Source organism: Poromitra crassiceps (assembly GCF_964638095.1).
Source record: "Poromitra crassiceps genome assembly, chromosome: 1".
Taxonomy (NCBI): Eukaryota; Metazoa; Chordata; class Actinopteri; order Beryciformes; family Melamphaidae; genus Poromitra; species Poromitra crassiceps.
Genome location: NC_139623.1, coordinates 6,534,524 through 6,557,309, shown reverse-complemented (window position 1 = coordinate 6,557,309; position 22,786 = coordinate 6,534,524). Strand labels below are relative to the sequence as shown.

Below are 22,786 nucleotides of genomic sequence, written 5' to 3'. Positions count from 1 at the left end.
TAACAATAATGATAGTAATAACAAATTATTAATTATTATAAGACAATATACTAATATTCATGCTGATGGTGAACAATGTGTACCATTTTATTTGAACTGTAGACACAGAGTAATGCAATGCTTGTACTTGCAGTTAGCATATTGTAGTTTTGTTAGGATGTTTTAGGCCCCTATCGTTGCATCGGCGTAGTTTCTAGGCCGAGCGCCTGGCGCAGCGCTGATCAGTGGGCGTGGACCAGCGCACTTGATATCTTGGTGCTGGCGCTCCACTCAGCCTAACGCATTACAACCACGCCTTTTAAGCGTGAAATTATGCACCGTCAGTTCATTGGATAAGTGCAATAAACGAATCACAAGCTTGCCTTTTAAGCTCCAATTCCAGTGGTCCAGTAAAACCAGACAAACCCAAGCCTCTGCTTCCCCCCCCCCCCTCCCTTCATCCCGTCTGTCTGTCTCCATATATCGGCTATTATTCCATATTATGATGCTTCTCAAACCAATCTAACTGCAGTTTAAATACTGCAAGCATGTAAATACGCTACACTATAGCAAGATCAAAGTGAAAATAATGTTCTAAATGCATCAGCTAGAAAAATATAGCCTATTAGATTGGTGAAAGTTTGTCCAGAAAGATATCATTTTCTCTCGCCTGCTGCAGGAAGGATGATGCACATAAATATACCCTACATTATGTAAAGTCATTGCATAAATGTGTTTTTATTGTAAAACTAAATGTGAAGTAGGGCCAAGTTATTGGAGCGGACATCACAGTATAGCACATGACAGTAGAAGCGCGTTCCGAAGCGCGTTCCGCTGACACTTATCTAAATCACATTAAATCTACAAGAGATATATATAGGCCCAGGAGGACATATATGTTTCACTTAGGGTGGTGTTTTAATTTCGATGTTTTATTTGGTCCAATATTGAAATGTTCTACAATTGCAGGCTGTGTTACCATTACACATTATTTTAGATCGACCTTTTATATCTATTTCGCCTCATTTGGTTGCTATTTAGTAGCGAAATGGAGTACCCAATTGCATGCTGGGACATTCACAGGCAGTGAACTTACAACTGCTATTTCCTATAGGACGTGTGTTGTGTCTGTCTGAGCGAGGGAGTCAGAGAGAGACAGTCGTGTATTGTGCCTGTCAGACTGAGGAGAGAGGGAGAGAGTGACACAGAGAAGGGTGACAGAGGAGAGAGCCAGAGGGGAGGGAGAGAGCCAGAGGGGAGGGCTCCGCGCAACTGGCGCACTGAATAGGCCTGGTTTTCAAAAGCGCAAAGCGCTAAATTTACGCCAGGTGGGAAGATATCATTACGCCGAGATTTAAGGCCGACACGCCCATTCTGGGACTGCGCCACGCCCATTCGGCCTAAAGCGCATTTGGCAGCGTAAAGCCATATTGATATCTTCCGGAGGCAGGCGCAAGGCACGGTTTTTTGCGTTTAAGGCCCGTTTTAGCGCCGAAGGCCTGTGGGAGAATAGGGCCTGTAGTGTACAACAACCTAAAGGGAGAAAAGGAGCAAATAAATATTGATGCTTAAATGATTTCACAACAGTATTGCAACAGCATGCAACTTTTATATACTAATATTATTCAGTTTGTATTGTAGTGTATTCTACACATCTGTAATGGTATGTAGGTAATTCTGACTATGCAATATCATGAAAGGTACAGTATGTATGTATGTATGTATGTAATATCTGAAGTTGTACCGTTTGTACAGAATGTATTTTTATACAGAATGTAAATTTTGTATGTGATATCTTGAAACTATGCAAGTTGTTTGACCCCAGGAAGAATAGCTGCAGTTGTGCTGTAGCTAATGGGGATCTTAAATAAAGACAAAGACAAAGACAAAGTTTGTGGAGTTATTTTTCCGTGACAAGTATCATCCTAAAATGAGATATTCCTCTAAATCTGGTTCAAATCGGAATATTTAAAATGAGTTATACCCCTAAATTGGCCTTCAAATTGCCTCAAATTTCAAATCTGTAGTGCCCTTTTATGAATTTGAGCCCTTGCCCCTCTAATGTTCTCTGCACGTCCCTGCCCAGCCACATACAGTATCATGATATAAACAGGAAAAATAAGCAAGGGTCTTTCTAAGGGTCTAAATAAGGGTCTGTCTGTCATCTCACGATGACAGACAATTTGGAGATCTCCCCACCTACTGTACCAAACGTCTTGGGATTTCTGAATGCGAGATAGTTGCTAGAACAGCAGTGAGTACAGTCACTAACAAATCTACACCCCTTATTTTTAATCAAGGACACGTGTTACTGGAAATGATGTGCTCCCCCATTATCCTAGTAGTCGTAGTGATACAGTTACATTTACAATTTGTTGCTATTATCCAAAGCAACGTATGAGATTTAATACAACACAAGCAAGGTTCTAGTCAGGAGAGAACAACGAAAGTAGGCTAAGTGCCAGCTAAGTTCTGGTCCAACAGAACATACAGTAGGTGCTATGAGACAGTGCATAGAAACAAACTGAAGATACAGTCAATCACTTTGTAAAATGGAGGTATGTTTTTAAAACATTGAAACTGGATGTCCCGAGCAAGCAACGTTAGATTATTTGATTCCATGACAAAAATCAACGAACATTGAACATCTTATATGCACGTATTACTGGTCCCGCAGTGTGGATTGGTTCTGTTTTTTGTTTGTTTGTTACACCGCTCTGATTCTCTGAACCTGTGCTGTGCTCTGTGGAAGCAGCCTGACGAGTAAAGGGCCAGTGCCGGCCTGCCCCAATACTGTCAATCCAGCACTCCTCAAGCAAACAGGTTTAGAGCTGCAGTCCAAATATACAGCGGTCAGGACGAGAGGGACAGAGGATACAGCGGTCAGGACGAGAGGGAGGAGACAGAGTGAGAAAGAGAAAGAAAGACAGAGATAGAGACAGACAGGGAGGAATAAACTCAGACAGACCGAATTAGCTAGTAAATAATTAACTGTTATCTTTCACATTTCAAACACTCAGATGTATAGTTCCAATCCTGGAAAAGCTGGGGGGAAATCTGGGTGGAGAAAGTGAATAGGGAACACTCTCCACTCCTTCATAACTAATGTTGAGGTTCATTTGAGCCGAAAACTGTAGATAACTGCACTGGACAGATAGCAGATAGTCATTTGTTTTCCTAATAATGATTACTGGTACTAATTCTACAAGTAAAAAAAGAAAAGGTATAAAAATGTATATGCAATACATTCAGTCGACGTCATAGACGCGTGGCCAATGGGTCAGCACGGGAGAACTCCTCCCGCTTTCCCCCATGGCCACACACACACACACACACACACACACACGCACGCACACATACACACACACACACACATGCACGCACGCACGCATGCACACATACACACACACGCACGCACACACACACACACACACACGCACGTACGCACACATACACACGCGTTACCAGAAGTAACTGAAAGCTGAAACTATCGTTTCACCAATCGCCCCCGAAATACGCGTTCTTTCCGTGACTGACTGTCAAATGTGAATGAGTCAAGTCAAGTCAAGTCAAGTTTATTTGTATAGCACATTTCATACACAGAGGCAATTCAAAGTGCTTCACATAAAATGGTTGACAGGACAAGAAAAGAAAAGAAGAGAATAAAATGGACATTTAAAAGCATCACAACAAAACTTAAAAAAAGAGTATAAAAAGTGCATGCGCAGCAGTTGCAAAAAGAGCTAAAAACTTATAGAGGACTCATTGGGTTTGCATAGTAGCTGTCAGCAGTTAAAAGCGACGGTAAACATAAAAGTCTTTAGTCTATTTTTAAAAGTAAGTAAGGTTGGGGCAGATCTGAGGTCTTCAGGCAATTTGTTCCAGCTAGCAGAAGCATCTCTTGACCAGGTGGTCAAAATGTTGGCTATAGTGCACAAACCGATTTATTGTTTTTTACCACGTGCGCTAGCGCACGCTGGTCAACACGCAAGGAATTTAATGGCATCAGTCAGTCATTGGAACGGAAAGGATGCTTTTCTTGTGGGGACGCTGGTTGACTTTCGCTCTCGTTTCCCGAAGGGTGGTGTGTTTCAATTCAATAGACGTCTGACCCCGGCCAGACCCCGCGTCACGTCAATTTGGTTGGTGCTGCAATCCCTTTGCAGTCCCTTTTGCGCGCCAGTGAGAGGGAGGGATTGAGCGAGAGAGAAAGAGAGAGAGGGAGGGAGGGATTGAGCGAGAGAGAAAGAGAGAGAGGGAGGGAGGGATTGAGAGAGAGAGAAAGAGAGAGAGGGAGGGATTGAGAGAGAGAGAAAGAGAGAGAGGGAGGGAGGGATTGAGCGAGAGAGAAAGAGAGAGAGGGAGGGAGGGATTGAGAGAGAGAGAAAGAGAGAGAGGGAGGGATTGAGAGAGACAGAAAGAGAGCACACGTCAATTCATTTCGTTGTCGCTGCAATCCCTTTCATGCCCTCAGAATGTCACAATAGAAGTGATGAGATGTAGGCTATAGTTTCTCACAGAGTCTGTCCCTCACAGCTCGCAGTTTTCATATTTAACTGGATTCATTAGACTAGCCTAGCCTACTATAATACTACAATAATGTTCTTCTCTCATTTCAATGAAAATACTGGCTGCGTTTAAAATGAACATACAACAGAGTGCTTCATTCACACAAAGAAAAAAACAAGCTTCTCATTTTCTTTTGCTTAACTCCATTTCACTTTTGATCAGTCTCAGCCAACAAACCTCATTTTTTCTTGAGAGAAGTTATCTATCTATCTGTATCTATCTATCTATCTATCTATCTATCTATCTATCTATCTATCTATCTATCTATCTATCTATCTATCTATCTATAGCCGTTTTCCCACATGCGTACCGGAAAATTACCTGTAAGTCAATATCGGACATTTCCCTTCACACTTCGGCTCTCGCATATGGGAATCTAGCAGCTAAATTGCCTGTACGTTGGGGGGCGGGGCGGCACTGCAGAGCGGGTGGGGAGTGACGTGTCGGCAAAACTCTTGATGGTGAAATAAGTTTGCTTGTTTATCCGTTCACCTGCGTCGCGTTGAAGCACTTTTTACAGACTGGCTTCGTTTGATGTGTCCGGGCTTGCCTTCACTGTCGGCAACGTAAGCAAAATACTTCCACATTTCGCTTCGTGCATTTGCTTCGTCTGTGTCCCTGTCGGGCTGTGCCTGTGACTGAAGGAGGAGGACTGAACGACTGTGGCCAGAGAGCGAGCAGGCAGCAGAGAGGAGAGATCACAAGATCATTTCGCCAGTTTGCTTTAATGTGCGCGAATGATTAGATTATGCCCGCTGGAACATTAAGCAACGTGTGTACACCTCGCCCATGCCGGCAAATGACTGGACCCGTTCTACACTTGCGCCTGTTATCGCGCATACCGCTCTTCTGACTGGCTCGAAACTGGTGAAATCTCCGCGATGACGGGGTCGCGCTTATACCGGCACGACGACTTTCCCACATGCAGGCATTAGACCACGTTCCGGTCATTTAGCGGTACAAAGCGCATGTGGGAAAACGGCTTATCTATCTATCTATCTATCTATGTATCTACAGGGTATCCATGGGGTCTTGAAAAGTAGCCTATTAAAAGTTGATAAATCCATTTAGGCTAAATTAACACCCTTAAAAAGTATTAAAAAGCCTTACGTCCATTTCAAATTCAACACCTTTTACATTTGTTGCTTTACAAATGCTTGAAAATAGTGCCTGTTGCAGAGTTGCCTGTGAACCATTTACTGCTCAGTGTGTGTGTGTGTGTGTGTGTGTGTGTGTGTGTGTGTGTGTGTGTGTGTGTGTGTGTGTGTGTGTGTGCGCAGTGTTTCCCACACCACAAATAGATTTTGACTGCCATATATTAGTTTCAACTAGTTGCCTGCAAACTCCTGCTTTAGGCAGATATATAGATAGATAGATAAATAGATACATAGATAGATAGATAGATAGATAGATAGATAGATAGATAGATAGATAGATAGATAGATAGATAATCTGTCACGCTGCCTTTCTGGCTCTCTCAGCTCCCCTGCCTCCTCCCACTCGCTGAGGGAGCAGGCCAAAATGTGTTCATACATACACCGCTACCCACGTCACATCTAGATAACTCCTCAAACACCAAACAAACAAACTGCCCTCACTCCATCCGTGCCGGTACCCAATCTAGCCACATCCCAGGTAAGCCTGCGCCCGCGGTTGCTACATGGCGCACGTGGTCCTGGCCTGAATTTGCCCTTGTTTTCTCTCTCTCTGTCCAAATCCCTCTCTTTCTCTTGGCTTCACTCATCATCAAAGGACAAATATTACAATAATTAACAACTCAAAAATGCCCCAAACATTATGGTGAGATTGGTAGATGCCTATCCATAATGGCCGCTGCGTTTTGATATGTCCGAATGCGCACGGACAACTAGCAGCTTTCATATGGCATTAGCGCAAATGAATTGGAGGGAATGGAAGAAGCAACACTGATTGGTTGTGTGGATGTAATGCCCTCACCAAGCTTCTGCATAATTTCATGCAAATAATATTTGCATGAACACAGTTGCGCGAGCGCAAATGGGCTGGTGCGCGCTGCCAAAGATACCAGATCAGTATGGACACCAGCGCCAGGCTAAACGCCCTGCAGTCGCTAATTAGCGTGTTTGCGAAGATAGGGCCCACTGTCTTTAAAAAATAGATTACTTGGTTTGTTTTGTTTTATTTGCTCTAGAATCCATGAACCATGAATCTAAACAGATTTTTAAAAATGTGCAACAATTTGTGCGCGTTTTGACATGGAAGTATAAAGAACATTTTAAACATGCTGAAGAACACAGCAGTGCACGTCACGACTGCATTGCCCTTGCGTTTGCGTACATCCAGAGTGACCCAGACAAATAGGTTCAGCAAGACAATTTTGAAGTATCCCAAAAGTAATCCAAAGTATTTAGAATGTAACAACTTGATTATTCAAATATGTTACAAATTACATTTTAGGGCATGTATTCAGTAATCTGTAGTGAAATACATTTTCACTACAGGTCAGCCAGGTCCACACACTCACTGCACCTCCAGCACTGATTAACCAGGTCCACACACTCACTGCACCTCCAGCACTGATTAGCCAGGTCCACACACTCACTGCACCTCCAGCACTGATTAACCAGGTCCACACACTCACTGCACCTCCAGCACTGATTAACCAGGTCCACACACTCACTGCACCTCCAGCACTGATTAGCCAGGTCCACACACTCACTGCACCTCCAGCACTGATTAACCAGGTCCACACACTCACTGCACCTCCAGCACAGATTAGCCAGGTCCACACACGCATTTATATATATATAAATTTATATATATATAAATGCAGGCCATTTACACACTCACTGCCAACTGCTGAATTTATGAACAATCACATTTCGTCCTAACAAAGGCCCACGCAAAATACATCATAAATTATGCAGGCCAGAGCACTCCTGATAGAAAGCATCATCACAACTCACTCACTAATTAGATCCACTACTTACAGCTAGGGATGCACCGATCCACATTTTTTCACTTCCGATCCAATTCCGATACCTGAATTTGGATATCTGCCGATACCGATATTATTCCGATACCGATATTTTTCTTGAATATACAGTATAGGCAAAGATTTGGCCAATTAAAGATTTTTTTTTAAATATACCTTGCAAAAAGCGGACAAAATTAAGAAAATATACAAGGCAAAGAAGGACACTATTATACATGGGCAAATTACGGCCCGCGTTGGAATTGCATTTTGTGGGGGGGGGGGGGGATTTCCGATCCGATTCCGATCCGTGAATTATGGCAGTATCGGCACCCGATACCGATATTGGATCGGATCGGCCCCATCCCTACTTACAGCAGCAGAGACTCGTTTGTTTCTGCAACTTGCTGTGAGAATCTATTTGTGGAGACTCAAGTGGTCATAAAATAGGAGCAATTTCTTGAAACCTTTCGGCTTTTGGGCCCTATTCAGCCACTATTACGAGTGAGACCAAGCCGTATTTGTTTGTGTAGCCTACTCTTCTTGGTTTACTACTGTGACCTGACACAGAGTCGCTTCTCTTCTACTGTAGGCCGACGTCTATAATAAGCACCACAGAACAAGAAGCAATCCAGTTTGTGTGAGGAATATGCATCTGAAGTGACATCACAGTGATGTGATGCTGAATGGTATCTGAATGGTTTCAGAGTTTTGAATGAAGTCTGCCTTGTCGGACTTGTGTGAAATTGTGCACTGAAAAGATTATGAGGCTTTCTTTTTATCAGCACTGACTGAGAATGAATGAATGAATGAATGAATGAATGAAGTAGAACTGTGTACTCGGAGAGGGCAGACCTTCACCAAAGCCAATATAGTCTATTCTGCTGTGATGTGCAAATTCCGTGAGTCGGTAGGATATTTGCTTCTGCTCTCACTCAGAATGTCAAAATATAAGCAATGTCATGTATAGTTTTTGAGATATTAACGTTTGTTTGGCACAACTCATACTACTTAACTGCTGTGGAGTCCCCCGGAAGTCCGGTGTTTGTTGCTGTCGTGACGTCACGCTGATTCCTCGTATAGGGCTTGATATAGAATTTTTAATAATGTGCTGCCATGCAATTATAGCTTATTGATTATTAAATGCCAATGGAACTTTAATTTTCCACATCAGGGCTATATATATAAGACCATAAGACAATAAGACCAGGAGACATTCGGTCATACAGTACACCAGACAACTGCACTTAAGTCATAAACACATCAAAATAGCAATTTTTTTCCCTTTGGCCTTTGCCTTCCTTGGCCCATATTATACACCCTTCCACAAAGTTTCATGACAATCGGCCAAGCAGTTTTTTCGTAATTGGAAACATAACCTCCTTGGCGGAGGTAATGGATGCCACAATGATATACTGTATGACAAGTGCATTTCAAGAAAGATACATTTTAGCTTGTCAAACTGGGAAACTGAGAAAGCTTCTCTCCCTCTCTCTCCATCTTCACTGTCTCAAATCACAGTATTTTCCAATTTCATTTTCCCTGTGGACATGCTGTCAGAAGTTTTACCCCCCCCCCTTTCTTATTCCTCACAATTGTTATCAGTATGATTGCTGCTTCTTTTTTTCTTTGTTTTTAATCCCCCAAGAGACTGAGCTGCAGGAGCCTGGTCTTTGGTGGAGTTGCAGTGCGTGAGGCAGTTGAAGACATTATTTTGACATGTTTGATTCTAGTCTTGCCTTGTGAATAAAATCTATATAAAAAGTGATTTCCGCAGAGATCCAGCCTTGATGTAGCTGTGGTGATATGAGATACGTTCTAAGAGGACTGACTGAAGCTATAATCAAATGCTATCTCTTAGTAAGACTTGAACAAATGAAGATATACATTATAAAAATAAGAATCTACTATTTGGAATATCTGACACATGGAATATTAATGCAATACTGTCGCTACCTTAACACCTTCACTTTAGGGATGGGCGATATGGACAAAATCAGATATCATGACATTTTTTACCAAATAACTTCAAGTTATTATCGATATCAAGTCTTGATATCGATATTGTGACAATATTGTAGGGATGATTATTGGTGCTTTCACAAAATACACAAGATTTTTGATTAAGTGGGTAAAAGCAAATACTGTAATATAGACAAGTTTCCTGGGCACTTCCGGTTTGCTTCCGGACTCGGCCGCGATATGTCTGTCTCTTCCGGTGTTTGTGAATACAGAGAAGCGTAGCGTACTAGTGTAGTAGCCATAGCGACCGCCGAAAAAATGCAAACTTGGGATCATTCTCCGAGGCTCCTGTCTAACGAAAGAGTGTCTATCCCACACCCGTTGACAGTGGACACATGGGAAGATAATGGCCCCTATCGTTGCATCGGCGCTGTTTCTAGGCCGAGCGCCTGGCGCAGCGCAAATCAGTGGCCGTGGACCAGCGCACTTGATATCGTCGTGCTGGCGCTACACGCAGCCTAAACCATTACAACCACGCCTTTTAAGCGTAAAATTATGCACCGTCATGCTCATTGGATAAGTGCAATAAACGAATCGCACGCTTGCCTTTTTAGCTCCAATTCCAGTGGTCCCGCAAAACCTGACGAAAGCTAAGCGCTCTGCCCCCCCCCCCCCTCCCTTCATCCAGTCTGTCTGTCTCCATTATAGGCTATTATTCCATATTATTATGCTTCTCAAACCAATCTAACTGCAGTTTAAATACTGCAAGCATGTAAATACGCTACACTATAGCAAGATCAAAGTGAAAAGAATGTTCTAGAGGCATCAGCTAGAAAAATATAGCCTATCCCTATATGATGAGATTAATTTTATATTGGTGAAAGTTTGTCCAGAAAGATATCGTTTTCTCTCCCCTGCTGCAGGTAGAATGATGCACATAAATATACCCTACATTATGTAAAGTCATTGCATAAATGTGTTTTTATTGTAAAACTAAATGTGAAGTAGGGCCAAGTTATTGGAGTGGACATCACAGTATAGCAGATGACAGTAGGAAGCGCGTTCCGCTGTCACTTATCTAAATCACGTTAAATCGACAAGGGATATATATAGCCCCAGGAGGACATATATGTTTCACTTAGGGTGGTGTTTTAATTTCGATGTTTTATTTGGTCCAATATTGAAATGTTCTACAATTGCAGGCTGTGTTACCATTACACATTATTTTAGATCGACCTTTTATATCTATTTCGCCTCATTTGGTTGCTATTTAGTAGCGAAATGGAGAAGCACAATGCATGCTGGGACAGGCCAGACAACTTACAACTTATTTTTCCTATATGGGAAGTGTGTTGTGCCTGTCTAAGCGCGGGAGTCAGAGAGAGAGAGAAGGGTGACAGAGAAGAGGCAGAAGAGCACTGGCGCACTGAATAGGCCTGGTTTCAGAGAGAGACAGAGAAGGGTGACAGGGGAGAGGCAGAAGAGCACTGGCGCACTGAATAGGCCTGGTTTTCAAAGGCGCAAAGCGCTAAATTTACGCCAGGTGCGAAGATATCAGTACGCCGAGATTAAAGGCCGACACGCCCACTTTGGCCCATTCTGGGACTGCGCCACGCCCATTCGGCCTAAAGCGCATTTGGCAGCGTAAAGCCATATTGATATCGTCCCAAAACAGGCGCAAGGCACGTTTTTTTGCGGTTAAGGCCCGTTTTAGCGCCGAAGGCCTGTGGGAGAATAGGGGGCATAATGTGTAAATGGCCGAACGTAACTACAGGCAGGATTATAACGTATTTTGAGGAACTAATGGCGGTGGACGGCAACGTGATGAACAATCTCAAAAGCTCCGAAGCGTACCAATATCTCCACAGCAACAAAGTAGGTCGTGTGCTCATCTACAAACAGACATCCCTTGCTAGGCCAGTCCTTTTTTTAATCGAGATCATGCAACAAGCAGCCTACTTCAGCCAAGGCCAGCAAGACGGCAGGAAAGAAACAGAAGCATGCCTGCCGCCGTCAAAAGCGAAAGAGACCCGACGTAGGCTGTCAATTTAGCGGAGGTAAAAAGCCTTTTTACCTACGTCGGGCGAATCAATCAATCAATCAATGGCTCGCGCTTGTTGCCCGATGCTCGTATGATGAGGAGATGAATCAAAATGCTTACCACAAATAAGGCCACATGGGAGCCGAGTGCAGGAGAGCTGACGCAGGTGCCAGGTGTGGAGTGGGAGAGATTAAGGTGCGTAGCCTATTGCTGGAGATTCAAGTTGTGTGCTCTCTGCACTGACACTGTCGCACTTATTAGTTTTAGCTAACGCTACGTTGTTTTTTCATCAAGGCAATGTCCAGAAGATATGGGTTCATGAGTGTCTGCAAATGCAGATAGATAGGCTATAGGAGCATGCATGCATCTTGTCTGTTTCAATAACGAAAGCGTCCTTACCGAGAACGACGTGCCGACCAATTAAATATTCTTCCTGCGAAATCGGCCTCTTAACTCATTCATGGCCAGTTTAGGACTGCCAATATTTAGCACAGGCCAAAGATTTTCATAATTGTTGGTCATCTTTCAAGACCCACAGTAAATTATCTATTAGCACCAGAGTGATTTGCAATACCTCAAAATGAAGATGTACGTCTCTGGGTTCACCAGGAAAAAAAAAGTGAGCTTTTAGCATGTTCTGTACTCTACTTATATCCATTTATATACACCCTGTTTTCACCCAAAAGGTCTCTCTGAGATGACAAACAGGAGAAAAGGCAATTTCTGTAAAATACATATTCTCAAGCAGAACTCGCTCTCAATTCTTTTATTTTGAACTGTATTGACATCAGACATGTAAATACTATTCGTTATGACACAAATGAAAAAAAAAAATATATATATATATATATATATATATACACATGAAGTGCTTTTTTTTTTACATTCAACAATACAGCAGTGTGAGTGAGTGTGCAGACAGACACACAGACAGACAGACAGACAGACAGACAGACAGACAGACAGACAGACAGACACACCGACAGACAGACAGACAGACAGACAGACAGACACACACACACACACACACACACACACACACACACACACACACACACACACGATCCCCGCTCGTTGCGTGATTTCTAACCCCACATAGGATAAGCAATAACCACGCCCTGTGGCGCCGGTATTGGCCAGGAGCAACACTGGAGGGCACGCAGCCCAGCGATTTCATGAACCAACTGAATAGCTCTTGCGAACGGACAGCGGGCTGCTGTGACTGCCTTCTGCCCGCTGCTGCCTAGCTGTGTTTATTTTGTTTTGTTCTGGTCCACCCGTCCTCGTCCATGTCTCCCTGTATCCTCCCTGCTATTTGATCGTTCCCGTTTTCCCCTCGGCTATTCAACACGTCCTCACCGCCCTCTGATCGATCATTTCCTCATTCCTCCGATGATCAAACGCATCTCTGGATTACTTTCTCCCGTTTTCTCCGGCTGGCACACAGGAAAGCGACCAGCTCCTGCAGCGCGAGGGGCGTTTCAATGGCGTTTCTCCTGTCTGCACATAGTGCACAAGGAAGCGTTTATCCGTTTTCTGCTTTTCCTCTTGCTCAATTTCAAAACAACAGCTGCGGTATGTGTTTGTTCACGTGTTGTCTTAGATGCTAGGGACCTGATACTATGTCACAGGCTGAGGAAGTGTTTGAACTACGCCCTGCAGTAGTAAAAACAAAAACACGTCAAACACGTCATTGGCCCTCTGGGCTATTCCTGATAACACGTCAAAGACGTCATTGGCCCTGAATGAGTTAATGACAACACTGGAATAAATATGATCGACTATAGAGGCAATAAAGAATAGACTATAGAGAAATAAATTGATTCGGTAGAAGGAATACAGTCGAGGGCAGGGACAAAGCCGTTTGGTAGCGGGCTGATGCTCAAAACACTGTTGATCCAACCACTCGTTCAGGCGTTTCTGTGTATTGTGACAGTCACGCACTGCACAATGTGTTCCAGAATAACCCATTGTTAATAACGTCTGCTAACGTTAGTGTAGCTGATGTTAGCGATCGTTGTAAAAAAGTTTGGATATTTCGGCTGCTGCCTTCTGATGTGCTCGCTGCTGTGGACGCAATGTGGACTTAACAGGAAGCCGGGGACATATAAGGCTGCTATGGCGCCGCCCTAGGCCAGCGCGGGGAAACTTGTCTATAGGACAGCTAGAACAGTCTGGTACAGTATAAGAAAATGACATCACTTTACTATAATGCAGCCTTTAAAATGAGGAAAAGACACTTATACATGTATAATATCACAATATTACGATATCCAAAATCTAAGACGATATCTAGTCTGATATCACAATATCAATAATATCGATATATTGCCCAGCGCTACTTCACTTAAAAACCAGGATAATTAGATGTGATTATGTATATTTTTGATGACACTGAGTGATAAACATCAAGTGGCGCACAATATAGACCTAATGCCCTAATTTTGTTTAATTAAAAGTGCACAAAATTTGTTCCCTTATTTTCACGAATTCCTAATTCGTGTGAACTAATTAATTAACACGTTCATAAATTTGTGCATGTTTTTTAAAGCGTCTGCTCAATTTACCTCCCACAACAAGTTTCACACTGATTTCACTCAGCTGAATATAAATGATTACACTCATTTATTTAGTGAAACTACTAAATAAGGGTACAGTATATTTAAATGGTGCTTTGATAAGGTATGATGGATAGATTTGTTGATTAAAAAATAACTTAGGGCATTATTAGTAGTAGGAAACACCTGACATATTGAGCACTAATGGCCTAATGGGCGTTCCAACACTGCGGCTCAGAAAAGCCAGAAAGTTACATTTGGAAAGAAATTATATAGACCAGTGACCATTGGCTTGTTTGCAACCATGTGATCATGCTGAAGGCCAACCAGCAGCAGGCTACATAGGAAAGCATGAGCAAAATCGGACAAGTTGCTGGAAAAATCCCTTATTTTCATTGTATATAGGGCTGGGCGACAAAACGATCTTGATAATTTTCACGATCAAATCTTCCACGATAACAATGATAAAATTATTAGCTGTAATTTCGATGAAGTCATTTTTCTAACCAATCCCACAGCAGAGAAACAACTGTGTGCTTCCGCAATCTCGGCTCCTCCTCCCACTCACAACAACAACTCAGTCTGGCCGCACACTGCAGTTGTAGTTGTTGTAGGCCTACATGTATTATAATTTGTTGTGTTGCACACTTTGAATGATGACAATGAATGACAAATTACGATAGCCTGAGACTCCTCAGGCTATTATTGAACATGTAGTAAGTGGTATACGTATTCCTTTTCTGCCTCGCGCTCCTGCATCTCCGCAGCGGGGCTGCTGCGTGCGTAATTACGCAGCATACTGAGAGTACTGAGTGATGCCGCTCTGTTTGAAGTTGAATTTCGTTGCACAAGCACACATTTTCTTTATCATCTTTTTTTCATTTGTTTCTATTAATCGATATACATCGAACCCAACCAATTTAGTCGATAATTCATGAGAGAATTGTGAGTATCTATTTTCTTTCTGCCAGCATTCATCATTTTCCCCTTGGCGCACAAGCCGCTCATAGACACAACGAGCATGCAGCTGACTCTGCTGAGCTCATGTTATTTGTAGCGAGCAATGCCCATTTCCCAGGCGTTTAAACGCAAATTAAAACACCCTGGCCTTTTTAACTTTTTTATTCTTTTGAGCGGAGCACAGAGTGGTGAGTGGGAGCAGGTGAAATCTGTATTGAGCGGGGAGCGGTCTGGAGTGGAGCGGCCGTGAGCGATGGAGCGGGTGGAAAGGGCCGCTCCGTGAGCGAGGAGCGGTAATTATCACCGCTCCACTCCGCTCACATGCTCTGGTTCATGGGGTGGCTAGAGAATGGCTAGGGTGATGTGGGTGGTGGGAGGGCAGCGTGCTCAGTAAAGGGGAGGAGCTAGGGAAAAAGGGCCATAGCTAGGGATAGGGAGGCCATAGAGAGTCACGGTCCAAGGGATGGGTAGAGGGGCTCTGGGAAGGACTGTAGTGAGAGAGGGGGGTGGGGCTAGGGGTAAGGGCCCGTAGCTAGTGATAGGAACGTCATATAGAGTCGGTGTTCGAGGGGTGGGTACAGGGAGAGTGGTTGGGGGGATGTGGATAGGGATAGGACTATTTTCCACATTGAAAACGTTTAGTTGTGTTGTTACCTAAAGTGCCATAAGGCTGAATGGCTACACCATTGCACTGTGGTCTTCAAGGTATTAGTACTTGTATGAGTCTGGACATACATGGATGTGGACTGCTGACTTGTTGGCAGAGGCATACAACCGCGATGCGGTATTTCTAGTTTTTTCCTATATTGATATTGCAAATTAGCATGATGTCATCTAGCGACTTCTAGCGAATTTCTGAGCAGCCAATAGCAACTTTCCTTGGAAAAGAGTTGGCAACACTGCCTTTAACTGTACCGGTAATTGTTTTTTTAAATCCTGCGTCAAACCAGCGGAAAAAATAACAAGCCATGCCAATGACTTGGTCATCTAGGCTCCGCGTCTGGCGTCTGCCTGAGTTTGTATGAGAATGTGTGCGGTGTGTGCACAAAACATGCAGAGCTGAAGACGTGAGTTTGGTCGGGGGAAGAAAAAAGAGGAACAGTCTGTGGCAAATAAAACTGTTGGCCGATACAGCTTATTTGTACTCAGAACAAGTGTTTTTTAATAACTAAATAGCATCTCAGCATGTGCAGTGCACCGAGTGTTGACAACCAACGTTCCTGGCTCACTCAAAGCACATCAGCATAGCTGCATCATCTAGCTCTCTGATTGGATACACAGTATGTCCGTCTACTTGTAGTAGCCAAATGCTTCTGTTCAGAAGCATTTGCGGTGGACGATGGAAGGGCCGGACTCATCGTACTCCTGCTTGCTAATCCACATCTGCTGGAAGGTGGACAGGGAGGCCAGGATGGAGCCTCCGATCCAGACAGAGTATTTACGCTCAGGTGGGGCAATGATCTTGATCTTCATTGTGGACGGGGCCAGGGATGTGATCTCCTTCTGCATCCTGTCGGCGACGCCAGGGTACATGGTGGTACCTCCAGACAGCACGGTGTTGGTGTACAGGTCCTTACGGATGTCCACGTCACACTTCATGATGCTGTTGAAGGTGGTCTCGTGGATTCCGCAGGACTCCATACCGAGGAAGGAAGGCTGGAAGAGGGCCTCTGGGCAACGGAACCTCTCATTACCAATGGTGATGACCTGTCCGTCGGGCAGCTCGTACCTCTTCTCCAGGGAGCAGGATGAGGCAGCGGTAACCATCTCCTGCTCAAAGTCCAGGGCGGTGTAGCACAGCTTCTCCTTGATGTCACGCACGATTTCCCTCTCAGCTGTGGTGGTGAAGGAGTATCCACGCTCTGTCAGGATCTTCATGAGATAGTCTGTGAGGTCGCGGCCGGCCAAGTCCAGACGCAGGATGGCGTGGGGCAGAGCGTAGCCCTCATAGATGGGCACTGTGTGGGTCACACCATCACCGGAGTCCATGACGATACCGGTGGTACGACCAGAGGCGTACAGGGACAGCACAGCCTGGATAGCAACGTACACGGAGGGGGTGTTGAAGATCTCAAACATGATCTGGGTCATCTTTTCCCTGTTGGCTTTGGGGTTCAAGGGGGCCTCTGCGAGCAGGACAGGGTAATCCTCAGGGGCAACCCTCAGCTCGTTATAAAATGTGTGATGCCAGATCTTCTCCATGTCATCCCAGTTAGTCACAATACCATGCTCTATGGGGTACTTCAGGGTCAGGATACCTCTCTTGCTCTGGGCCTCGTCACCTACGTAGCTATCCTTCTGGCTCATACCCACCATCACTCCCTGATGCCTGGGGCGACCAACGATGGAGGGGAAGACAGCACGAGGGGCTTCCTCTCCGGCAAAACCGGCTTTGCACATGCCGGATCCGTTGTCAACAACCACTGCAGAGATTTCATCTTCCATGGCCGAAGTTTGGATAGGGGGCTTTTTGCTTAAGGACACTCAGAGTTAATCCCATCCCTACTTATAGCCTCTGCAGGGAAGGATTTATGACATCACTGATGATGTCACAATGTCTATGACATCATCAGTGATGTCATAAATCCTCATGTCACTGTTTAATCACTGACATCACAATGTCTATGCAGTCAAATCAATAGTGATTTTTGGACAGATACTAATTATGTCATAGAGACACTGCGTAACGCGTCATCATTCAGAAGCCACGCCTAAGATGGGGGAAAACAGAACCCCCCCTCCAATCCTGGCGTTCTCCTATGTCGCGTGCATGGTTGTGTGTTGCACAAAAAGATTGTATATACGGAAGATGAACACTCCAACTTACTTCCTTGACAGCTAGATCCACATTTTTCAATGGCTTCCTTGTTTTGCTCAGGAGTACAAAAAAACTTTAACTGGCTATTTTTTACATTTGTTGTCTGCGCAGCCCACCACACAACAGCTTTTAGCTATGTTTAATTCAAGGAAAATGACGCTGGTGTGTGGAAATAAACGGAGCTTTTCCCCCGTAATGAGCGTGGCCTATTTCATGCAGTGTCTCTATAGACATTGTGACATAATCACCAATGACATAACAATTGCTCAAGTGACATCACTGATGACATCACTCTCTGATGACATCATCACAATTGTTCGAGTGACATCATTGACAACATCATCACTAGGGGTGCAGCGGGTGTTTTGTTGTTCTGTCACAACAGTCCGTCAGTTTAAACTCCCGTGTGGCGCAAACTGCGCTGGAACGAGAGGAACCTGTCTCTCTCGCTTTGTTTCCGCATGGACTATTTAGCGGGCGCACCAAACACAGGCAGTCATATCTCCCAGTAGTAGTCAGTCTGTAGTAGGGATGCGCCGATCCAATACTGGTATCGGCCCCGATATAGCACAAAATTCTAGATCGGGTATCGGTGGCAAATGGCCCGATCCATAGACCAATCCATAGGGTCCATTCTATTCACTCTAATTCTATGTGTGTGCAGCGTGTGACGTCATACGCTAGCAACGTGCTCAGCACGCCTGGGCTAGACTGTTTCCAAACAAGCTGATGTAGGCTAGGCAGCAGCAGCTAACAGCATGGAGCAAGCCAGAGGATCACCTATTTGGAGGTATTTCACGCTAGCTACACCAACCAGTTTGACACAGGGCTCGACATTAACAGCTGCCCAGTTGATAAGGTGACATCACACACACGGACCCTCTCTCTCCCTCTCTCATCTCCCTGATGCAGCCCTGCTTGATAAGAGCAACTCCGACTCAGCTAGTTAACGATCGTTAACGAGCAGCAGCTGTTGCATGCTCGTATGTGGTGAAACGCTGTCCAGAGACAATATGGACTGTCTATCCACCTTATTTTTGAATGCCCCACTGTAAAAAAGAATCATGGGTACAAGGTCCGGTTTAACGTGACTCATTGTTGCCGCTTGCCATTTCCTTTGTTATACTCTGGCTGCAGACCCGAATTATAAACCGGAAGCTGGAGTCCGTTATAAAAGTTATAAATATAGTCACGTTATAAACAACTAACCAACGCTGGAGGTCCGTATGGAAACTCGAAATGTGTGTTACTCGAAATGGTTAAAAGTTAAATCAATTTGGTGGCGTTTTACTGCCATGTAACATAGCTAGCTAGCCGCTAACATTAGCTACAGTTAGTAGCTGACTACCCACAATGCATTACGTTATCCCAGCACCCGAACGACACGGCTGTAGAGCAGAATGGCTCTGCTGTAAAAGGGTAAAATCCTCATAGACGTTTTTTTTGTCGGGGGCTGGGGGGTTATCTAAATTGGTTACACCGGAAATAGAACCCATAGTTAACGTAAGGCAAAATGGCCGCCAAAAATAAGGTGGATAACCCTGAAGTTTGCGTGAGGACATAGCCTACATGTAAGCTGTGATACTTATGTTGTGAATAATTCTACCTCATTCTGTTTGTTTGTTTAGCATAGCCTACTTGCCGACGTCTTGCTCAATTGACTGACGGTTTAAGTACCCTACTTTTCAGATGAAGTTACCTTACGTTATTATCAGTGCTGGTCAGGCTAATGTAGGCTTATGTAGGCTAATGTTGATTATTGTGTGCTAATAATAGTAGCCTAATTCTGTATGGCTTTATTGGTGTATGGACACAGTTGAAATGTTTATTACTCTCCCTTATTAAGACAATCTGTTAATATGTGCTAAATAAGAGAGGTAGGCCTAAAGTTAGTTACTTATCTCAATACACAGTGTACTTAGCTATTGTATAACAGAAATAACCATCATATTTGTTATATTTGGATTTAGGCTACATTAAACTCAAGACCATTTATTTGCTTATGTTTATTTCAGACCCTGTAATATCTGTATGTTCACTCAGTTCATGGAAATAATCAAACCTCAAACAACAAAGGATTCTCTAACAGGAATCATTTCCATATTGTACCACCAACCCATGCCAGTTGACTAAGTGCATAGTATCTTAATTACTAAAATATAAGGTGACTAAGAATGGCAACCAAAAGCTGATGCCTAGCGACTGTGGAGTCGCAGGGCTGGATTGGGGAGATGAGAGAGAGAGAGAGTCTGTGTGATGTCATCTTATTAATATCAATTTAGGGTTTTAGGAATATTAGAAACATGTTTATTTTGGGGTGCACATTTTGCTGTTTGCTGTCCCTATTATTTATATGTTAAAATGTGGTTGCCACTGAGGCAACCACAGGCCAATTTTTTTTTTATGGTTGCCAAGGGCAACTGGACAGCCGTTAATGTCAAGCACTGGTATCGGATCGGTACTCGGTATCGGCCGATACAGGACCCCCACATATTGGAATCGGTATCGGAGGCGAAAAACGTGGATCGGAGCATCCCTAGTCTGTAGCCTAGCCATGGACGCCAGCCCAACATAAATGTTGCAATACATGTCCCGCAAGGTTTCTGAGATTAGGGGAAAGTCTGAGCTGGTTTTACGTTAAATCAAACGTGGGGAGGAGGCAGCGGATTTGTTTAGCGTTAACATAATCAATGGCGTTAACGTTAGCTGTTGTGGCTAATGTTAGCTAGCTGGCCGTGGCCTAGCGTACCTAGTTCAGCAGACAGCGGTCCTCAAGCTTGTTCTGACCAAACATCCCCGCATTTAAATCACTTCATACTCCCACAGCTGGCGTAATGAATTTAATTTGTATTGATCTGACACCTATATTCCTTTGTGGTGTTGGACACATTGTAATCAGGGATCTTGCTTTATCAGTGCCATTTATTGTATTTATTGTCTTGTTTTTTGTATTGTTTTTGGATGTGTACAAAGTACAGCTTGTTTGCAGTATTCATGCCTTAAATTGCCCCTTGCGGGACTAATAAAGTTTTTTGAATTGAATTGAATTGAATTAAACCATAGAGAACCTCATGCTTTTCCCGAAATGAAACGTCCAGGGTTTGTGTCTTAACTCCAAAAGCAACTCGCTAACGTTACATGTAAGCTAACGTGAAGCTAACGTAGCTAGCTGCTGAGCAGTCATGATCTGACTGAGACCAATAATAAGGAAAACAAATGTTCACATTTACATAAAAAACACCAGTCAACATCACAGTGTCTTTTCTTTAACTCATTGAGTGCCAGCCACTTTTGGAAAACGGATGCTCCCAGTGCCAGCCCTTTCAGAGCGTTTTCAGTGATAACTCAAGACCCACAGAATATTGTGTGATATTACTATGTAAACACCGAACACGCCCAAAGAACGATGAGACTCTCTTGTATCATCAGCAAAAAAAAGCTTATTGATATCATTTTCCATTCTTTAGTTATCAGCCGGAGAAGATAGGTTGATTTCACCAAAAACAGACGTTTCAAACTAGAAGCTGAGATAATGAGCCTTTTGTGAAATGAAGCATTTCAAGCAAATCACTGACTCTGAAGCTAATATTTTCTGACCTGAACAGTAATTTCCTTCAATAAAACAGCACCCCCACCCCCCTCAACTGCAAACTCCTCCTCCGTGGGAGTGTCTCTGGTGGCTCTGCTCGCTCTGCTCGCTCTGCTGCGTGTGTCAGGCGAGGATCCACGTTCGGATGGCGGCCGCTCGTCGGGGGAGTCTGGATCGGGCTCGCTGAGTTCGTCTGCGTTTCTGGGGTTTCGGTTGTGAGCTGGGATGAAGCTGCGTCCGATTCTGGTCTTTCTGCTGCGCGTTTCAAAGTGCGCTGCACCCAGAGTCTATTTTCGGAGCGCTCCGCCTTGTGCACCGGCTCCCAGCGCGACACCGAAAAGCCAAACCATTCTCATGAGAATGGTTTGGCTTTGGTTTTCTTTTCTGGCGGCTAATCGTGTGGAGAAACTATCGCAGGAGAGACAGAGGGGCTCAGTTGTGGGAGCGGATTGGCTGGTGTTCGCAGCTAACGTTAGCTCCAGCCAGAGCAATCTGTGCCGCTCTGGCTCCAGCATGCATCGGTTTCTCTTTCATCACGGCTTTTTCTGCTGTTTTTCCTCACCTTTCTCAAATCTGGAGAGCACTGTCACCACCTAATGGGTCCGTAAAATAGCTTATACACCTTCAAAATCACCCATACTTTCACAGGAGATGCATCAGGCTTTGATCCACGTCCCACCGTCAAAAAACGCAATTGACGTCTTTAGACGTCATTGGCACTCTACGTTACTATTTGAATTGACGTCTTTAGACGTCATTGGCACTCAATGAGTTAATAGAGGGAGCATTTTTCAGTAAAAAGTGAAAAACACATACAGTACATCATACTGATGGCTTATAGTGAGGCTTTCCATGCCTGCCCCATTACTTCAATAGAACTGACCCGAATGCAAAATTCCGACAGCCCATTTACTTGCCAGTAACATGCCAATAAGAGTCTAAATGACTATGCCTTTTGTGTTTTATCTGCAGACTCAGCAGCTTATAGGCTTTCGGTTCTATAAAAGCCTTTATTTTTTGTATTGACTATAGACCCCTTATACGACTACGTCACACTGACATCACGCAGCGTCGATGCGCAAGACGGAGGCAGAAAGACAGACTCCGCGCAGCCCTGTCAAGTAGTTTTCCAGTGCCTGTGAAACTATTCGAGCAAGACATGTCTTCGTGTTGTGCAGTGCGATGCCAGAATCGGAACGCTATTGTAGCAGAGTATTCGGGTCCGCCTATTCACACTTGGTTAATAAAATAATAAACGATAGAGCCAGGCTGTAACGTTATAACAAGCTTCTCCCCACATATCCTGTTCTAGGCAACTCGAGGGAACATACACAGCCTCGCACACACGCAATAGAAC

The 22,786-nt window shown here is 44.1% G+C and overlaps 1 protein-coding gene and 1 pseudogene across 2 annotated transcripts in view; both read right to left on the bottom strand.

Moving 5' to 3' along the window:
- Nucleotides 1-22,786, bottom strand: part of LOC310778865 (neuronal vesicle trafficking-associated protein 2-like) — a gene marked incomplete at both ends in the record, with an annotated part of 95,812 nt that overhangs the window by 51,832 nt on the left and 21,194 nt on the right. The window lies entirely within an intron of this gene.
- Nucleotides 16,340-17,467, bottom strand: LOC310774136 (actin, cytoplasmic 2 pseudogene; annotated as a pseudogene). The gene has a single exon. The product of its transcript is annotated as an actin, cytoplasmic 2 pseudogene (transcript).